The sequence below is a fragment of the Anopheles aquasalis genome, chromosome 3 (genome assembly GCF_943734665.1).
Source record: "Anopheles aquasalis chromosome 3, idAnoAquaMG_Q_19, whole genome shotgun sequence".
In the NCBI taxonomy this organism is placed as follows: domain Eukaryota; kingdom Metazoa; phylum Arthropoda; class Insecta; order Diptera; family Culicidae; genus Anopheles; species Anopheles aquasalis.
In genome coordinates this window covers 11,835,776-11,843,753 of record NC_064878.1, presented here as the reverse complement: position 1 = coordinate 11,843,753, position 7,978 = coordinate 11,835,776, and positions in this window count along the sequence as shown.

Sequence of the window (7,978 nt, the reverse complement as noted above, 5' to 3'; positions counted from 1 at the left end):
GGCGCTTCTACGCAGAAGATGGTAGCTTGGGTATTTGATCCCACTGATTGTCATCAAAAGTAGTCCTCAAACCATACTTTTATGAAACATTTCATTTGAGAAAAAAATAATGTTGCAATATCTTTTTTCCAATATGTTTGTTGCCTTCAATTAGCTAGAGTTGTTTCTAATATAATAACTTACATATTGTCATCAACATTAACGCAGACAAACCGCAGAAAAGGCTTCACGATACGGATGGATTCCAGTTTGCTAACTTCACGGCCCAGAGAATCCGCCCTACCTGGTGATTAGCCATTTCCCCTGCCATTGGCACTAATCCGTCACGCTAATCTTAAACCCTAACCGCAGCCACGGCATCTCCGAAGGTGCCAGCATCAAGTGAGACAGTCAAGTTGAAGGATTTACGATCCCAGCCCACTCCCGTCCCCCTCGTTTCATGCCCAGCTCCGGATCACGCAATGGTGTGAGGTGGTCCGGGTCATTCGCTGGTAGTCGATGGTGATTCAATCAGATTGGTAATGCCGCACGAATCGAAGGATCCCCCGGCATCCTGGGGTCGGTTCCCGGTCCCGGTTCCGGTTCTGGTCCGAGTACCATCAGGAACAGGGGATTGGATTGGATGGAGGTGAGGCAGAGGCTATTTAAATTAGATTTCCATCACAAGAGGTCAATCACGAGTGCACACAATCACACAATCTGGGCACACTGGGCATACCAGGTGACACCGAATGTCTAATCAGGCACACCAGGCAGCGGACGGTCCGGTTCGGTCCGGGTCCGGTCGGTCATCTCCTTCCACCCTCGGTGCAAGTTCGCCTCGTTGCAGTCGCTCGATGCTGCTGAACGTTCGGCCGCTGCTTGTCGTGGGCCAAAGGCCAGCAGCTGATCGGCCTTGTAAGCCCGTAGCTCGCCCGACGACTCGACGAATGGGCGGGGAAAGTCAAATTAATCTGCGTGAAGATGCGTGTAAATTGGGTCAGGCGTGTAATTAATTGAAATTGTGTGACTTGCCGGTCGGTGGCGGAGCCGGTGGTCTTTGCATTTCCTAGCCTTCCTAGAGAACCGAAGTGATTTAAAATGTGGTTGTGGTGGTCGTGTGCCGGAACCGACAAACCACACCACTGTTGGTAGCCATTTGCGTCGGAATGCAAGTCACACCAGAGTCTTTGGTGGCTCGGGTTGGTACGCGTCGCAGCAGCTCTTCCAAGTTTGGTTCCAGTTAGCCCCGCGGTGACCGGACTGGCCGGATGTGGATCGGTATCAAACGGTTGCCTCTCCCCCCTCATCCTTTTCTTCTTCATTTTCTACTTCTTGTTCTGGTACGGCACCATCCGCATCGATGGCCCCGATGGCCAGACGGGAATTGCAATTTTCACGCACGAACGTGCACGCTGCGCTGCGATGCATCCGATGCAAGGGGAGGGGCAGCTTCCTGAATAGAGCTGCCGGCCGGCCAGCGCACCACCAGCACCAGAGTGCCGGGACTGAGTTTGGGAGCAGCTATTTGGTGCCAAAAAGCGAACGGAAATGGAACGGAGAACGGCCGGTCACAAATCCAACACAATTAATACCGGTCCATCATTGAAACGGAACTTCATCGAGCACTCGAGAGCATCGAGCCCGTTCGAGCTTAGTTTCTGTTCAACGGAGCGCGCAGTACGTGCTATAGCAGCAACCGAATTTGGCTGGTGCGGTCCCTGGGCAACGCCACTCAAACGATAGTTACCATCGCGGGGTGTCATCATCGGTCTGATGGTTTGCTTTTTTTTTGGTGGGGAGAGGTGAAAAAAGCACTCCGAAAACGAGCCAGCAGAGCTGTGCGAGCACCGGAAGTGCACCGAGGGTTCGAGAGGCTCGATGAGGTTGCCATTGATGGTGCGCACTCATCGCACGGCAATGCATTCTTGCATGAAGCCGAGGGCCTCTCTTCCAGTGCCATTAATCGACGGAAAGTCAAACACTCACTGGCGAGCGCGCGCCCGCGATCTAAAACCGCAATAACCGGTTGCCAGCGGTGGCCTGTGCCTAGTTCCGGATTGGCTTGTATGTGGAGCGCTTTGGGTTCGATTTTTTTCGGGGTTTTTTTCCGTCCATCCTTGCTCGTCATGCAGCGGACAGACAATGTTAGTTGCTCCTCGGTGGTTGTAGAGTGGTAGCAGATGAGTTGCTGATTTGTAGAGAGCCTCAACCAGCAAAGAAAAGCATCGCATCGAGGATGATGATCGCAGCACGATAATGATGATGAGGCGATTGTGTTTGTTTGAGAAGCCACTCGTCGTTTGAGCTGCTCAAATTAGGCTTTATCTTGTCGTGCGATTGGGTTTAGATAGGAAGAAGGCACTTGATTCGTGGTTCTAGTGCAGCTTGGTGGACACTTGTTCGCGTGCTTTCGTTTGTTTGATGTCATGGCGTGCCGTTTTTTGTCGTTCCTTTGCAGAATGACTATGAGTTGTTCCGTTTTTGGAAGTGTGATTATGGTGGACTCTCGCTGGAGTCCATACATGAAGCAAATAGGCTAGCAAGAAGGATGTTTTTTTGTTGATAATCGCTCAAAGGTGGGGAAAATCGAGTAAAAAACATCATAGGCTACCATGCGCCTCCATCGAAAACACCAAGAACATGCGCCTCCATCAGAGAGATGAATTTTAATCGATCTTTTGTATTCTCTTACAAATTAGAACTAATCGAGAATATTATCTAGTGCAAAATGCAACTGCCATCGTCAAGTGATAATTTGGGTTTTTATTTGTTGCGCAACGATACTGCAAACGTTGCTTTAGTTTTTTGAAACTAAATTTTGATTTGCATACTTTTCGAGAATAAAACAAAACGAAACTTTCAATGCTAGCAGGTCAGCCAAGGGAGAATTGTTTAGCTATTATTCTGATAAAATATTGCTTTTTCATTAAAAGAGAATACTCCGTTTAATGCAACCCATAAATCAAGTAATGAGACAATTTGTAACCGAAAAGTTTTTCATTGTGAAAAGTAACTCAACATTCTTTTGTAACCAGCATTGCTTTAATAGCGTTGCTCCAGAATTGAAAACTAAATTCATTATTCCATCACATCAATGAACCTCCAATCGAACCCTTTCACCGTTGGTCGCATGAGGGCGAAAAACTGATTCCACTCTGATAATAGTTTCCCAACGATGCCTGCGGGCAATGGTTACGCATCCTGTTCCATCACACACCCGCACGCTCTTCCACAACATTCGAAAACAAAACAAACGAAAGAGGAAAAAAAAGTCGGACCGAAAAAAAGCCTTAAAATAATAGATTTCCGATACGCGTTCGAGCTCAAACCATCGATCCTAATGCGCGAACCGCAAGTTCCTTCCTTCACCACACAGCAGCAACAGCAGCAGCAGGAGTGCGCCCGAGTTTACCGATTGAAATAGTTTGCTCCGGGCATGCCCCCGCGGCCACTAGTAGACGATACCAGCAGCGTTAACCACCGAGCTCCCCAGTCCGATACCGTGAGCGGGACGATTGTGCCATCGTGGTCGTGCTTGCAACATGAAATCCCACCCCCAAACCCTAAACCCGGGGGCGGGCGGTGGCGAGCAGGGATGAGCGAGCAAACATAAAAATGAATTAGTGTACTTTAGCTACGCAAACGTTTATTTCTCGATTCATTGCCAAGATATATTGGAAAAGCGTTTTCCAATCGCAAATCCCCTTCCGTCCACTCGTCTCTATGCGCGGCGCACTGGCACGCGGTACCGGTGTTAGAAGATACCACCATGCCATGGAGGGTGGAGGGCCGATGTGGTGTAGCACGGCCACGGCCATGGCATGTGCATATTTATGTGGATATATCGAGTGGGGGTTTTTGCTTGGTTTTCGTTTTGCTTCCCCTTTTTCCCCCGTCCCACCAACACGAACGTTTGCTTTTGTTTTCCATTTCCCTTACCTTCGCGCTGAATGATTTCACTATTTCACTGCTGGTGGCCAGGCTGGTGCTGGTGGAGTGTGTTGGCCGGTGCGATAGCGCGACATCGCAATAGACAAAAGTTTGCTACCAGATCCAACCCCGGGCCGGTTGCTGCTGCTGCATGTTACACCATTTTATGATGGTTAGTATAGAGCGGCATTTTATTGCAACCGGGCAGCCCCGGTAGCGAATGCGTGAACAGGCTGGGCAGGCTGGCCAGGAGCTCCTAGCAAGCGCTGGTGGCACTTTTCGCCCGCCGCCAATCGAAGAGGACGATGCGGTGCCATGCGTTGCGAACGTTCGTTCGATCATACGGCGGCGCACGGTGTACGGTACCGGGACCATAAATTAGAAAATATGACTAAAAGAGAAATTATTTTTGAAGTGGTCTGATGGGGCCGGGGGAGGGGTGTCAGCTGGAGGCACGATTTGGATTTTCGGATCGACGGTACGGCCAATGACAGCGTGAGTGTGTTTCGCTTGACCACAACCGACAATCAGGGGGATGTGATGTTGTGCTTTTTTCGGGGGGATTGGCTCCTGCTACATATTTGTCTTATCGATGCTGCATTTCGAAATTTGTAGTTGAAGTACCTGGCTCGTCTCGAGATGTTACAAGACAGCTAACATATGCAGTGCAAGTATGTAATATTAATTCTTAAATTTTTACCTTGCTGTTGGTAGTTGAAGCTAAGATTGTGAGAAAAAGTAGCACTTTTTAGCATGACCTTCATTTTCCGCTAGGCTTTGGAAATGCTCTCTTTACTGTACGTTGCTCTTAAGTTTGCTCTTCTGGCAACAAACGGCTTTTTCGCTTTAAAGGTTATTGATGCAGTTTCTCAAAATTATAAATCTGAGAAACATCTCAAACATTGCACCAGAACTACTGAATTATGCAAACGAAATGCAACATAATATTTGCAAGGCTGTTGAGCGACAAAAACACAGCATTGTTGGTCACTTCAATTGCTATAACTGAATTCAATTCGAAATGCATACTTTTTTTATTACTGCAATAGAATCCAACCTTTTTTTTGTTAATTTTTTCTCAACCGCGAAGCAAGTTTTGTTACTTTATTTATGGTTACTAAAGCGTCTATTGCTTAACACAGTTCTCCAACTCGGCTTCACTAATGTTTATCTATCTTTTCCCTTCCAGTAGTTTTGCATAAATTCAATCTCAATCGTTTTCATTCCAGGGCACGCTCTGCACTCTAACAGACGAGCAATCTCTCCAGAAATCGCGTTGCAATGCACCACCTGAAGTTTCGAATAATAATTTTGAGCTGGATCGGTGAGCAATACTTCTCCTTCGCGGTGTTGCGTTGTGCTGGCAACGTGAAAAAAAGGCAAACCAAAAAGTGGCGAAATATCTAAAACAGAAAGTGGATGCTTGCGTCCGCCTGCATAGATCGTGTATTGGATCGTACTGACCCCTCGGGGCGTGGGTTGAGGTTGCACGTTGCACCGGACAGCCACCAGCGCGCTGGTTGTGGTTGGTTCGCGAAAGAGGCATTACACGGTGCGGTTGCTGGATGAGCTGCGGTGCGGAACCACCCACACCACCCTGGTGACCGTCAGCAGTGGTGCAGCATAAGGCGCACGGGCATCGCGAGCCACCGCGAGGTGGCCGTTCGGTCAACGGCCATCCATTACCACCGGCAAATGCTGTGATACGAGGTGCAGCCGGCCATCGGGACCTGCTGACCGTACCGTTACGCTGTGTGAGCACGCGCTCGCGTATGTGCGGTGGCGCCGGTTTCACAGCAAATACATTTTCCAAACCAACCTCACCCTCGCCGTCGATGACACGGAACTTTGCGGAGATTGCGTTGCGGTTAGCAATAGATTATGTGGCTAAAGTGTGGCGCGCGGCACCTCCACCGGTCACCGGGAAAAGCAGCTGCAGCGAGCAGCGATAAAAAGGGGAATGGTGACGCGACCATCCATCCATCCATCCAGTACGATGGCGGCTGGTGGCATTCCTGTTGAGCTTCACAGCGCAGTCGACTCGAGTTCCCTCTCTCTCTTTTTTTCCACGCTACCATTTTACGCCAAGCCCAACACCGGTGACTGGGCGGGAGCTTGCGACTGCAAGCGTACCTTCACCATTCACACGAAAAGATGCTCGAAAGCCACTTATTAATGTAATTGAAGTCATATATTTATTGCTAAAGCACGGCCCCGAACTGCACCGGTAACGCGCTTTGACCGTCCAAGCGACCAAGCAAACGATGCGAGGCGCTCTCGATGGTGGCCATTTCATTGCCGGGAATGGAAACCGTTTTTCTGCTGCTGCTGCTGCTACTACTACTGTTGCTGATTGAATTATGGTTGGTTTCTTCTGCACACTGGTGGTGGTGCCCCTAAGAGAGAGAGCATGCATTGCTACAATCCAGGTTGCATGTGCAACGTTCAGAACATTTCACGATTTCAACCCTCCCCGGGAAGGGATTGGTAAGTGAAGGTCATGAGGGAGGGTCACGGGAATTAATAATAAATGGCTGGAAAAGGTTTTATTTTTGCTTTGTTTGGTGTTTTATTTTTTGTAAACGGAAACCATCGATGTGTATCGATCGATTCGTTTGTAGCGGGGCCAGTTGCGGGTTGTTCGATTTTGATCGTCGAATTTCACCGTCCAACACACTTCCCCAGCAGCCCATCGAAGTGGTGAGCGGGGGAAAGGGTGACAGGAAATTAATGGCAAAACAATTATCTGCGGTTCATTGCGGTAGCAAGAAGCGCTATGATAATGGGCGATTTTAATGATATTTAATAACGAAGAGAGAGAGAGAGAGAACCACTGATTTTTTGGTGAATTGTTGCTAGTTTTCGGTCGACGACGGTTTCTGTGGAAGTCGAGAGGGTATTTTTTGCGAATCATTAACCAGTGGAGGTGATGGCTGCGCAATCATTGAATTGCCCAGTAAATGCGCCCTTTTGTTCCTCAGAAAACAGCAAATGGCATCCTTAATATCATGTTGTTTCACATTAAAATTATCTGCTCAAATGGTGTTCACCAAAAAAGCGAATTAATTTGTATTATCATTTGATGAGCCAGCACCAATGATGGTTTTATTCAGCAAAGCTATCCAGGAATGGATGTTCTAGTACTCGTCAAATGTTCAAAAGTCGTACAGTAGCGTGGCATTGGCGTAAAAATAGATCTAGAATGTTTCGGAAACAATATATTTGGATAGAATCAACGTTATTAAAGGATCAATATGATATAAAACGCGTATCAGGTGCTAATGTGGACCAAACAAGTGAAACTCTTTTTGATTCCTTGATACGCAGCACAGATAAAGCATTCGTCTAAAAAATAAGGAAGACTAGCAATCTGCTTTCACAATAACCGCAAAATCTGCCAAAATATTGTAGCTTCAAAGAAGTACACAGATAACTACATAAAAGAGAGGCATTTCAAAGTTTCATCGAAAAAGAATCGAACATCGTACAGCGGGGCTCCGTTCGCCAGCTTGTCATGTGTGCGAGTGCGTTTAACAAGCGTGTCCCTCGTCCCATATCGCCTTTTATCATAACCTAACATTTGATTGAAAATATCGGACAATCTTAATTACCTCTCTGGAGCACGGTTTGGCCCAGTTTGATGAAGTGGTATCGATAGGGTTGCCCTCACCCTCTCCCCTAATGCTATCGGTGCACGAAATTATACCCCTCGGCTCTGCCAAGAGAATACCGCTTGGTTTGGTTCCAATCAACAGCCACTGATGAGATGCTAGTGCTGCAATAATGTAATTACTATACATTCGCCTAATGATTCACCGATCACCGGTGCTGCTGCATGCGGCAAACGGTGGACACGGCGTGTGTTAGCGATGGAATTTGATGAAACATTTTATAATAATGTCAATCATCGGCACTCTGGTTTGGTCTGGGCCTGGTTTTTTTTTTACCCATTTGGTTCCATTAATTTTCTCACGCCCCAATTGCGATGGATGGACACGATGGAGTGACCATAACTAATTTTCACTCTCCACATCACCTCTCGGGACCACACCAGTGGCAGCGCCAA